The 12,714-nt window shown below is 47.9% G+C and overlaps 1 protein-coding gene across 4 annotated transcripts in view; it reads right to left on the reverse strand.

The window, feature by feature from the left end:
• AMBRA1 (autophagy and beclin 1 regulator 1) overlaps window positions 1–8,600 on the reverse strand; it is a 187,842-nt gene extending 179,242 nt beyond the window's left edge. For 2 of the 4 annotated variants that reach the window (XM_074230551.1, XM_074230550.1), the window contains exon 1: window positions 7,703–8,599. The gene's annotated coding sequence lies outside the window, so the exon portion shown is untranslated. Of the gene's footprint in view, window positions 1–7,702 lie in introns of all 4 variants that reach the window. The other 2 variants (XM_074230552.1, XM_074230549.1) reach the window with 2 other exon arrangements.
• Window positions 8,601–12,714: the final 4,114 nt, after the last annotated feature.

Genomic DNA, 12,714 nt, shown 5'->3' on the forward strand with positions numbered 1-12,714 from the left:
GCTTTATTAACCTATCTTTTAACCTACAGTTTCTCCAGGCTCCAAAACCCCAAAATATCTAAGCATCCCTTCCACCAAGTCATCTCAGACTGGACTTAGCAAGGTCATTAAGAATCCATTATCTTAATCTGTTATTGACTATTTGTTCCAATTTATAAACATGCAACTGAAACCCCAAACAATTGGACCCGCTTTTATAAACTCAGAGTTACTCAGTTCCAAAATAAACCCAGCTAATGGCTTTCAACTCATACAATCTATGGCAACACTCACTGTAGGAAACAGCTTTCATCCCCATGGTTAAGGAAGGCTCACAACAGTGCTATTTTTAGAACCAAGAAAATATTCACCCAAAGGTGGGAGTATTTCCTTCTGCTTTCAATAAAGGAGCCAAAGAGTCTCAAGGCCTCCTATCTTGTATTTAAAGGGTGACTTTGGCCAACTCATCTATACTCTTAGATTCAGTCTCATCATTTGAAAAAATATATTTACTAATATGCATACCACTGGTAAATTTATGATAATGATGATGATGCTTGTCCATCATTCTTGAAGACCAAGACACCAGGGAGGTGATGCCATGATATGTAAATTATGTAAATGAATTGGATGGGGGAGGGAGCTGTGCTAAGTCACCAGTCTCACTTTCTCCTCCAAAGCCATCTGGGGCCAGTAGCCCAGATATGGATCAGGATAACTGAGGATGGCCCCAGAAGCAATGGGATATCTTGGTCTTTTAAAAGCTAGGTCTTTCCCAGGTCACAGTTTGATGAAGCAATGGCCATTCATACTAAGTCCCTCCTTTGATTGCTTATGCCCTCCCCCACAAGTTCCCCAAGTCTGGTTTTTGTGACACTGTTCAGTTTCCTAATTTTCCTCTCACCCCTTGGCCCTCTCCACTTTCCCTAATTGTGAATTAGGGTGTACCCAGTCATACCGGCCTCTGAGTGGTCCTTCATACCAGATGGGCCATCTACCAACTCCATGTCTTTGCCCCTGCCTGGTATGCTCTCAGGTCTGGTCCAGTTCTTCCTCTCTACCCTCCTTCCCCCACTGGAAGCTCCTAGAGGACAGGGCAGGTCTTTCTGGTCCTAGTCTAGCCCAGGTGGGGTCAGGACTTATCTCAATGGATGGACAAAGGATCCTGCCCAAGTCAGTCCCATCACACCCTCCCCTGCCTTGAAGTCGAGGTCACCCTCAGGTCACACCCTCAACTCCCTCCAGTCTCCCAGGTCAAGATCTTTGCCCAGCATTCGATGCCCAGCCAAAAAGGGAAATCACAGAGTGGGAAGGAACTTCAGGAAATCATCTAGCCCCTTCATATAACTCATTTTGCTAGCCATACTTTTTCCACAAGCCCACACACCTGAATATCCCCAGTTGTCGGCCCTGTTCCTAAATCTCCCAAGAAAGCATTTCACAACCTCCATCCATTCCAGTATCTCACAACCTCTGTAGTCAGGAAGTAATCTACATAACTTCTGTTGCAATCAAAGACATTCCCTCTTGTCTTCTCCTTGGTAAAGAGAACATCTGCTCCCCACCACCTGTGCAATCTCCCGTCCCAGTGATTAAAGTGTTTAGAAAATAGAAGAAGGCCCATTTCCATTTAATGCAGCCTCACTCTAAATGAGTTACCCTAAACAGAGAACCCAATTAGGAGTCCTATTTTCCCTGTTACATCACCAGCTTGCCATGAACTCTGTTGGAAGTCAAAACCATTCAGCTTCCCCATTACGAAGATACAAATAATAAAGCAGGGACATGGGAAGATGTAATAGAGATAATGCCCATAAAGTGCTTACAGCATCTCAGCCAAGTCATCATCCAAAATGCAAAGTGGGATTTTATGAAGACCAGTCTACATGTTTGCTCTTAATTTTTATTCCAATACCCCTAATTAGATCCCATGTACCAAAAGAAGATAAATGAAACATAAAATTACAAAGTCACAATGCAATAACCTTCAAAATCCTATATTATATACTGTGTTATATGGAAGGCAAGCCTAGAAGTTAAACAAGTACCTAATATGACTTGAGTAAACAATGGGATTACAGAAAGACGATTAAAAAAAGGCAAAAAGGGCAAAAGCAGAACCTAAAATTTGACTTAAGTATGAGATGGCCATTGAGACAAATCTAAGAAGACCATTGGAAAGTTAGCTCAATCATCTAAAGACCAGAAAATGGAAAAAAAAGGTAAATAAACAAAGAGTAAAGGAATGAGGCATAGATGAATACAACATCAACTAAGCCTGAAGACAGGATGTGCCAGCTAAGAGGTCACCAAATTGTATCCTTGATTTTGGGGGGCAGTTGGTTTTTAGGGGTTTCTTCTTTTTGAACAACTTGTTTACTCAAGACAGGTATTAAGTTTTTTCCCTTTATATCATTTTTTTAATATCATCTTAATTTCTGAATCTATCCTTTCACCATCCTCTTTCCATGAAGGCATCCCTTACAACAAACAGTCATGAGTTCATTGGAGAGGATAAAGAATTTGGCTAATGTCCTCCCCTAATTTCTTCCCACCACTCCGTCACCTACCTTCTACTTAAGGATCCCATTTGTAACCTCTCTCAAAATAAATAAGAGGGATTCTCTGGACCACATTCTTCCCAATGATACTCTCAGAGCCCAAAAGATGGAACTGGCTCCCAAATCCCATTACAAACTCCTCTATAATCTGCCATACATATTCCCTGATCTCTTTCCACCCCCTAGCTTTCCAAGTTTCTTCTGCCTCCTGAAAAATCAATCCTTTTATTATTGACCTTTAAGGTTATTAGAACCCTGGGAGATTGGAGGTGAGAGGATATTTATTTTTTTTAACTCCCACTTATACTCTTTGGAGTTATTCAAGAGTGAAGACATTAAAAGGGGTTGTTCTCATCTTTGGGAAAAGATGTTCTGTCAAACTTCACCTGTGCCAAGTAGGGAAAAAGTATCCCTTACTCAACTCTAAGAATTAAAATATACATGTTAACCAAACTGACTATCTGTGAAAGTTACTGAGTTAAGAGTTAACAGAACTTCATTTGCCTCACACAAAAAATTATTCAACACAGTAACTAACTTATACTTGTTCTCATAGGGTAATGGGAAAATATATTCTACCCTAAGGAGTGAATACAGACAAATAACGCATTTGAACATTGCCCCAGTTCATTCCACAGATGAAGATAGTAGGAGTATTATAATTATAGAACTTTGTCTTAAGCAAAAAAACTTCATACAAGAACAAAGTATTATTAAGGACACAAGACAACAGAATTATGTTCAGCCTGTAATTTCTCTGGTTATAGTCTCTTACATATTTTGGCTTATTCCCTGACCCAGATTCAGTTCCTTTCAACAGTAATTTCCATACCTGCTCAGCACCTGATACTCTTCTCTGGATCCTGGGAGAGAAATATCAAAAGCAAAACAATCTACAAACAATGGCAGGGAGGAGGGGAAGCTCTGAGGGAAACAGCATGGCCACAAATGAGTAGTCAATACACAGTATAACAAAATAATACAAAGTAATTACAGCTTGAGAGCAGTGCTAACAACCCGGACAACCAGGAAAGGCCTAATGTTGGAGCTGACACTTGAGTCTCCTGAGCCTCAAAAGGAGAGGGAATTCCTGGTATGAGAGTCAGCCCAGGAAAAGGCTTGGTGACAGGAGATCAAACCTTGTGGAGACAGAACAACAAGGAGGCCAGTGTGGCCAAGCAGAGAGTACAAAATGCATAATCAGTCTAGAAAAACAGGCTGGTGTCCAATCTGGAAAGGCCTGAAATGCCAGAAATGGCATCCTGGAGGCCACTAAGAGCCCCAGATGCTTCTTCAGTAAGGGGAGGATCTGTACATTCCACTTTAGAATGGGCTTTTTAATATTAGAAAAATAGAGATGGGGTGGCGGCTAGGTGGTGCAGCACATAGAGCACCAGTCCTGGAGCCAGGAGGCCCTGAATACAAATCTGCTCTCAGACACTTAATGATTATCTAGCTGTGTGACCTTAGGCAAGTCATTTAATCCCTTTGCCTTGCCAAAAAAAAACAGACATAAAAATTTCCAATCAATGACACTTGATACTGGGTTTTATTAAGAGAAACAACACTAAAGAAACATGATCATCTGCTTTGCCAATTCACCCTAAGAACCACTGGGTCTTTCCCAGTGACTTATGTTTTCCCAATACAAATGCGTTCCTTCCTGGATAGCAGCAGCCATCTTGCTTTCCTAGTGAGATCCTCACTTTAGTCTAGTGCTTGATACACAGTCATCACTCAATAACGCTCCTCATTCCTTTATTCATTCACTCAATATCTTGGGCAAAACACTAAAAATTCTTAAATCCCCATTCTCTGAGCTAGGAAAACTCAGCGTCTCCACACTTAAGGCCACAGACACGAGAGACACCACCCTACTATTTAACTGAAAGAAAGCATGAAGATAGGGGGTTCAAAAGTACCAAGTGATTTAATTGCTCTATCTGATTATCTTTTCTCAAACTTCATCGTTCTTCAAGATTAAATCCCATCCTGTTATCCTCAATATTCTTTCTCTCCTCTGCCATCCTATTCTGTGTCTTTCTAGAACATCATCTACAACTGGGTAGGCTTCTCTTCTCAGTGTCCTCATCAACTCCCACTGGTAGATCACTTTCATCTATGCAGATGATTCCCAGCCCTCTAGAGTTAGCTTGAGTCTCTCCCCTGAGCTCTTAATCCAGAATCATTTCAACATGGATATTCCCCCACCCCACCCCACACCCCCCAGCATCTCTAACTCAACTGTACAAAATGGAATTCTTTCTCTTTACTTCCTCAAACCCTGCCCTCTTTTTATCAAAAGCACTATTGTCCTTCCAATCTCCAAGTTATAGATTTGGCTGTATCATCTACTTCTTGTTCTCTCAAACCCCTTTATTTAATCAGTTTTCAAATATTGCCATTTTTATCTCTACAGTATGATTTGCCTATGTGCTTTCCTCTCCTCTCAAACAGTCCCAACATAGTTCATAACCTCTAAATAATAGCCTCTAATAATCTTTCCTCAAGTCTTTCCCCATTACAATTCACCACCCTCCACACAACTACCAAATTACTCCCCGATTCCAACAAAATCCTGTGACTTTTTATCACTTCTAGCATCAAATCTAAGTTCAGTTTGGTATTCCAAACTCCATTGCAGTCAGATTCCCTATGACTCCTCTCTTCCCTTGCTAGGGTTTGTTCAGACTGGCCTTCTTAACTTTTCCTCACACATCATTCTCTGTCTCCCTCCTCTCTGATATCAGTCCTTGCCTTCAGGACTGAGCTCACGCTGAATCCTCTGAATGAAGCACTTCCTGATAGCCTGCACTCTGTCTCCAAAGTTGCCTTGCATGTACCTCTCCTCTGTGTTTGTGTCTCTCCCCTGAGGAGATGTGAAGTCAACAAACATTTACTAAGCATCGATACAAAGAGAGGCCAAAACTGTCCTTGATCTCCAGAGGCTCACAACCTGCTGGGGAGAGACAATACACAAACAACCTTGTACAGGCAAGATACACAACAAACTTCTAGGGAAGATACAAAGAATGAGGAAGACTGGGAAAGATCTAGCACAAGGAGGGATTTTATGTGATGAGGATGAGGATGATGATGATGTTTGTCCTTCATTCTCAATATCAGGGGAAGTGCCGCTATAGCAAGCAAGTGAACTGGATTTGAGTGAGGAGGGTTGTACTGTGCTAAGTTACCAGCCTCACTTTGTCATCCAGATCCATCTGGGTCTAGAGGCCAGACAGAAGTCAAGATGACTATAAATGGCCTGTAATGCAAGGCAATCAGGGTTAAGTGACTTGCCCGATGTCACAAAGCTGCAGTCACGTGTCTGAGGCTGGAACTCCAGTCCACCTGACTCCAAGGTCAGGAGAGATTTTAGTCGAAACTTGAAGTCAGGCAAGCCAGGAGGGAGAGTACAGAGGGAGAGAATCCCTGGTATGGGGCACAGTCACTGAAAATGCAGAGAGATGGGAGATGGTGTCTCGTAGAAAAAGAGCAGGGAGGCCAATGTCAGTGAGTCACAGAGCAGAGTAGAAGATGTTTAAGATGCCAAAAAGACTAGAGAGGCAAAAAGGAGCTGAGTGAGGAAGGCTTTCAAGGCCAGAAACATTTCTATCCTTCATCCTAGAGGGAACAGAGAGCTTTTGAGTTTAGTGAATAATGGGGTGTCCTGTCAGACCTGGCCTTTAGGAAGATCTGATAGCTGAGTGGAGTTTGGACTGCAGTGGGAAGAGACATTGCCTGCAGCAATATTATGGGCACAGGTTGATAAGGGCCTGAGCCAGAGCACTGGTACTATGGTTTATAAAGGTAAAATTGCCAGACCTTTACAACAGACTAGATGAGAGGTGAGAGAAAATAAGGACATCGGTCAGGAGCCTGGGTGGATGATAGTGCCTATCAGTAAGAGGGAAGTTCATAAGAGGGGAGGCACATGGTAAGCTGCAAAATCCCCTGGGCAGTTGGAGACACAAGACAGGAAGTCAGCAGAGAGGTTAAGGCCAGCTAAGTTGATTTGAGAATTATCTACATAGAAATGATCATCAAATCTACAGGAGATGATAGATTTCCCTTTACACACATTCTCACATTTGATCTTCACCACCACCACCACCACTGAGTTCCATTTTACAAATAAGGAAACTAAGGTCAAGCAGTTTGCTCATGTCCTAACCTGAAGCACTTCAGCCTCCCTCTCAAGTTAGCTCTCTATCCACTATACCAGGTGAAAAGAAGTATACTTCTAGGAGAGTAAAAAGTTTAGGCTAGAATATTCAATAACTCAAACTGTTTTCCCATCCCTGAAAGTTGGGACAACTGAGAAGATCAACATTTTCTCTGACAGAGCAGGTCAGGTTACAGATCATGTGCCTAAGTCTAAGTGGAAGGGGGATGACAGATTCCCTGGGGCCCGACCCCACCAGCCTTCACCTGCAGTCAGTCTTTCCTCATCCCCTTAGAATGTGCCCTTACTTCTTTTGGCCACCTTTAGGAGAGTATGTGACTTTGTGATCTTCCTTCAAGCTTACTCAGCTGCCTCTACTGCTCACTCATCCATTGAGACTGTGACTCCATGTCACAGTCTGGCAGCAAGCTCTCTGAAAGGTATGCTGAGTCTGTCCACAATCTCACACATGGCCTATCCTACCTCATACAAGGACTTCCTCAACCCTAACCCTCCAGATGCTGAACACTAACTTCGTGATGAACTGGGCAAAAAGATGAAAAAGGCTTTGAAGAAATAAGTGAAATGGATCCCTCTTTAATCACAGGTGACACCACTACACTTGAGTACAAAACTCAAGCAAGAACAGAAAGACATGACAAGAAAGCTTTTGAGTGTGGAAGCGCAGGGGAAGGAGGGAGCAAAAAAGTACTAGGACCTTAATCTATTAGGGAAGCATTTAAGGAAAAAATGTTCACGGCCCATCCCATCATAATTCTGTCAAGACTGATACAACTACTCCAACACTTCCTAAGATGAATAATTGCTGTATTAGACTTCTAAGGATTTCCTATATCACAGTGCCTCAAAGGGTCCCTAGAAGTCATCTCATCTGGTTCTTTTGTTTTAGAAAAGAAGCAACTGAGGCTGAGAAGTGATTAGAAGAAAGCCATAGTAACCAATGAGGAGAACTGGGATTCAGAACCAGGTATTTTACCTCCAAGAGAGGATGCTCCTCCTGAAGTCACAGGGGTTGAGGGAGAAGATCCAGTCCTGCCACTACCACTGGAACCCCAGGGCACCTTCACCGTCTGGCTTCACAGCCTGGGAAATCCCAAATCCCTACCTCCTGGTAGTCTGCCTCTGGAACAGTCAAAAGTGTGAGATGCTAGCCTCCGACCCAGACTGGGTTCTGACTCACATTCAAAACGATCCCAAAGTCCCGACAAAAGGAAAAACCCCAAAGGTGGCAAGCTCGTTCAAAGCGGGTCATCGAGTCTGTGGAGGGCTGAAGTCCAAGAAGCAAAACAATACTAGCGTCACCGGTCTTGGGTTCAGGAAGGGAACTATAAACATTTCAACTATGCCAAGCGGAAAGTAAAGGCAATTTCCAAAGAAAGCAAGAGACGGGCATTTTCCCATACTCTGTGCCCTTCCTACTCTCCGGCTCCGGATTTCGCACAACAAGCTTGTCTGGCCTTTCGGGAACGACTCCCTGGCCCTCTCACCCTCTTGGGTGACCTGGCGGCAACTCAACCCAGGCCTCTGGCCCCCTCGGAAGGAGGGGATCTCTTAGGAGACTGGATTTGGGGCGAGGCCTAGGCTGGGCGCCTCCTTTTTCAGAGTTCTGGGGAACAGCGTGGCTCTTCCTACATGCGGCTTCAGCCTTTCCAAGAAAATTTAAGTCCTGGGCCTGGCTTCCTCCTGGGCCGGGGCCGGGGCCGCCGGGCCTGCCTTTCACCTCTGCCTCGGGGCGCCGTGGCCGTGGCCCGGCCGGCCCTTTGGGGGGCTCCCCCGGGGCTGCGGCCTGTCCCGAACAGCGCGGGGGGCGCCAAGCCGGGGTCCCCCGCGGCCCGGGGGCGGCTCACGCTCGGGAAAGTTTGGGGGGCGGCGACGCGGGGGCTGTCAGAGGGGCTGCCGCCTCCGGGCCGGCCCGGGCCGCGTGGCCGGCGGGGCCTGGCCCGGGGCTCCGCGCCCCGCCCCGGCCCCGGCCCCGGCCCCGGCACAAAGGCCCGGGCGCGGCGGGGAGCACGCGGCGGGGCCGGCGGGGCGGGGCGGGGGGCGGCCGGCCCCACCCTCCGGCGGGCCTGGGCGCCCCGAGCGCGAGGGGCGGCCGGGCCCGGGGCCTCCCCGGACGTTGGCGGCGAGAGGCGGCGAGCCCGGCCCCGCCCGGCCCCGGCCCCCGGCCCGGCCCCCGGCCCGGCCCGCCTCGCTGCCCCCGGCCCCGCGGCCCCCGGCCCGGGCCCACTCACCTGCTTCCCTCGGGCCGGCCGGCGGACGGCGGGGGGAGGGGCGCGGCGGCGCGGGGGCGCGCGGCAGGGGGAGGGGTCTGAGCGCGGGCACGCGGCCGAGCCTTCAAGCCTCCTCCGGCCCCGGCCGCCGCCGCCGCCGCCGCCGTCCCCGCCGCCGCCGCCGCTGCGGAGACATCGAGCGAGCAGGCCGCGCAGCCGAGCGCCGAGCCGGGAGCCCGGCGTCCGGCCAGGCAGCGCGCGCCGAGCGCCGAGCGCGGCCAGGCCCGAGCAGCCGAGCCCCGGGCCGTGGATGGACGGAGCGGACATCCGGGAAACGTGCGGGCCCGGCGCGAGGGGGGGGGGGGGGGGGGGGGGCGCCCGCCGCGGGGCGGGCCCGGGCGCCGGGAGCCGGGAGCCCTGCCGGCCGGGGGCTGATGGAGGGGCACAAAGCAGCTGGCACAGAGGCCCGAGGCTGCGGGAATGCGAACATGGCCACGGCCCGGCTGGGCAAAGCGACAGCGGGGCAAGGGTTAAGCAAGCTGCTGTCCTAACGTGGTCATGGCCGGGGGTGCGCGCACGGCCCAGAACAGTCCCAAAGCCGGCCCTGGGACCAGACCTGGGGACACATCCCTCGGAACACAAACGGTGCGCAGCCCGGCCCCGGGCAGGGCGCACCGGGACCCGGACCCGGCCCCGGGCAGGGCGCACCGGGACCCGGACCCGGGCAGGGCGCACCGGGACCCGGACCCGGCCCCGGGCAGGGAGCACCGGGACCCGGACCCGGCCCCGGGCACGGAGCACAGGGACCCGGCCCCGGGCAGGGCGCACTGGGACCCGGCCCCGGGCACGGAGCACAGGGACCCGGCCCCGGGCAGGGCGCACTGGGACCCGGCCCCGGGCACGGAGCACAGGGACCCGGCCCCGGGCACGGAGCACAGGGACCCGGCCCCGGGCAGGGCGCACTGGGACCCGGCCCCGGGCACGGAGCACAGGGACCCGGCCCCGGGCAGGGCGCACTGGGACCCGGCCCCGGGCACGGAGCACAGGGACCCGGCCCCGGGCAGGACGCACAGGGACCTGGCCCCTTCGGAGAACCCCAGAGTCTTGGCTGCCAGACACCTCCCGGGCCATGCCCTCCAACCCTCATCTACAGCACGAAATAGCTCTCCTTAGGTTCAGGCTTTCTAATCACAAGAACCATCTCATTATTATAGTCTTCGAATTCCTACCCGGCCACTGGACCCAGATGCTGCCTTAGCACAGCCCCCCTCACTCTAATCCAATTCGCAATCACCTCCCTGATGTCCCGTCCTCTTTGGGAATGAAAGACAAACAATAACATAGTAAAGAAAATCATCATTGCTATGTAATCTCACATTATCTTTCACATCACTTTGAACTAGATAATTAGTTCCAGGATCATTTTTTCCCCTTTCAGCTTTTTAGCTTATTTTCTTAACATGTGTTTATTTCATTAAATATTTTTGATTTATGTATAACAATTTTTTTTGACATTCATTTTTTGAAATTTCAAGTTCTGAATTCTGTCTCTCCCTCCCAAGGATCATTTAGTTGCTCTCAGATACCGACTGGTAGCCTTTTACTTACTTTGCACGTTGGAGGCTTCAAGCCTCTCTGCATTACACTTCAACTCCTTTCCAGGCTGGGAATTTCCCGGCTGAAGGAAACAGAATTGATTGGCTGTGGTTGAGGCTCTTGGGAAACTTCCCCAGTCTGTCACTCCCATCCCCTCCGTTTCTGAGCCCCTCTCCCTCCTGAACTACTTAGACTTACAAGCCTGTGCCTCTGGAAAACCCCCTCAAGGTGGCACCGTAACTAGGACGGAGATGAAAGTTACATGTTAGAAAAAAAATCTATCCCAGGAATTACTAAGAAAATACCACTTCTTGAGACCCTAATACTTAGCCTAGCTTCATAATGAACTGATTTAAACTGGAAGGAAATGCCCTGGTTCAGACAATGGCCCAAATTTCTATTAAATTCAGGTAAATCACTGAACTCAGGAATCCACTTTTATCTGTAAAGGCATTGGAGACTCTCTCTAAATCCCTTCCATTATCAGTTGGACGTTAAACAAAGGCTGCAAAAAGAGGCAAAAGGCTGCCCCTGACTTCAAAGAAGCTTACAATCTAAAGGGGAAGACAACTGGCAAATAAATATGGACAAAGTGAACTACATACAGGATCAATAGGAAAAAATGAAGAGAGGGGAGGCAGTAAATGCTCCCTAAAGGAGGAATTTTAGCTGGGATTTTAAGGAAACTGGGAGGTCAATCAGCTGAGGGAGAGCATTGCAGGCCTGTGGCTCAGCCAGAGACGACTGCCTCTGAAATCTCTCCAAGATCTTGCTTCCTACTTACTCAAGCTTCCTTTCTGTTATAAGCCAGGATTTGGTTAGGAAAGTCTTAATTTACTTTAAAAGGTTCTTTCAAGGACAGACTCCCATTTTGTCCCTCATGGCATCAGAAACTGGCAACTTTTGGGGAAGCAAGGAGTCATAATAAACTTAAGTCAATCCCAGATGTGGGAAATAAACATTTTGGAGGAACAGAGAATAGAAAGATGAGAGCTAAGAAATATGAACGTGAAAGCCAGAATAGACCAGGACACCAGTTACACTTTACAGGAAAAAATAGGACAATCCCTATTGCACAATAAGGCCTGAGCTGAAACTCTCGGCCTCCTTTTATTTATTCACTCCACCTCAATAACATCACCACACTCGTGACCCCATGCACATCAGGCCCAACCCCATACCTGTCTTCCTGCCAAATATATCCACTCTCTGGAATGCAGGAATCATGATGGGAAATAGCATTGAGATTGGAAATAAACAGCAGATAATAATCCCTAAATGTCTTTAATCCAGGAAAGAGTCATTGCTATTCATTTCCCTTTTCTGTCATCAGTTGCTCATTTCTTTGCTTTGACAATCAGCAGACTAACACTCCTGAAGGCAGATAGGAGCAGATCAAGAGGACAGGTCAGAAATAGCACAGGGTTGGCTGCTAAGAATTTGAGAATAAGAGAGTCCTAAGAAAAGGCTCCTTTGTCCCTAATGAAACCATGAACGTGTGAACCCAGTTCCTACATTTGTTATTCCAATCAGGTTATTTTTAAATTGGTATAATTTTAGAGCAGGGCCTTAGTTGGGGATTGTTTATTGCCTGAAAAATTTATGCATCTTTTGTATCCACAGGGAGAGGCCAGGCCTATTCCAGAACCCACACTAGGAAATTTCCTTAATCCTCCTTTTCACCCTCCCAACTCTTGCCTTCTGTATTAGGAAACCAGAGACAGGATAGGTTAAGCCTTGCCTCAACACCATTTCAACATTAAGAACCTTGATACACTCAGTCCAGGCTTTCCCCAAAGTGGGCAAACTCGTTTCCCTGCTAGTAATTGTGAGACTGCTACAAAGGAAATTGATTTAATGAGATTTCTTGGGAAGAAAAAGGTTAAGATGGCAAAGTTCTCCTTTAATCAAACTTCATCTATTCTTATGTTTTACATAAAAGGATGGGAAAGATAGAACAAGAGAACAGCATTCAAGTTTGGCACAGAGTGTTGGTCCAGATGTCTGGAGACTTGCTTCAAAATTTTTGTTGAAAGGTCCAGGCTGTTATCAGTCTGTAATTATCCTAGTCGCCAAGATTCTTTTAGCTGGGTAAAGCTTGACTACAGGTAAGCCTGTAACTTAGAATGGACTGCAGACTATGTCTAAATAAAAAGTAGAAATAGAAGCACCTTACTGATAA

Source organism: Macrotis lagotis, chromosome 3, assembly GCF_037893015.1.
Source record: "Macrotis lagotis isolate mMagLag1 chromosome 3, bilby.v1.9.chrom.fasta, whole genome shotgun sequence".
NCBI classification, from domain to species: Eukaryota; Metazoa; Chordata; class Mammalia; order Peramelemorphia; family Peramelidae; genus Macrotis; species Macrotis lagotis.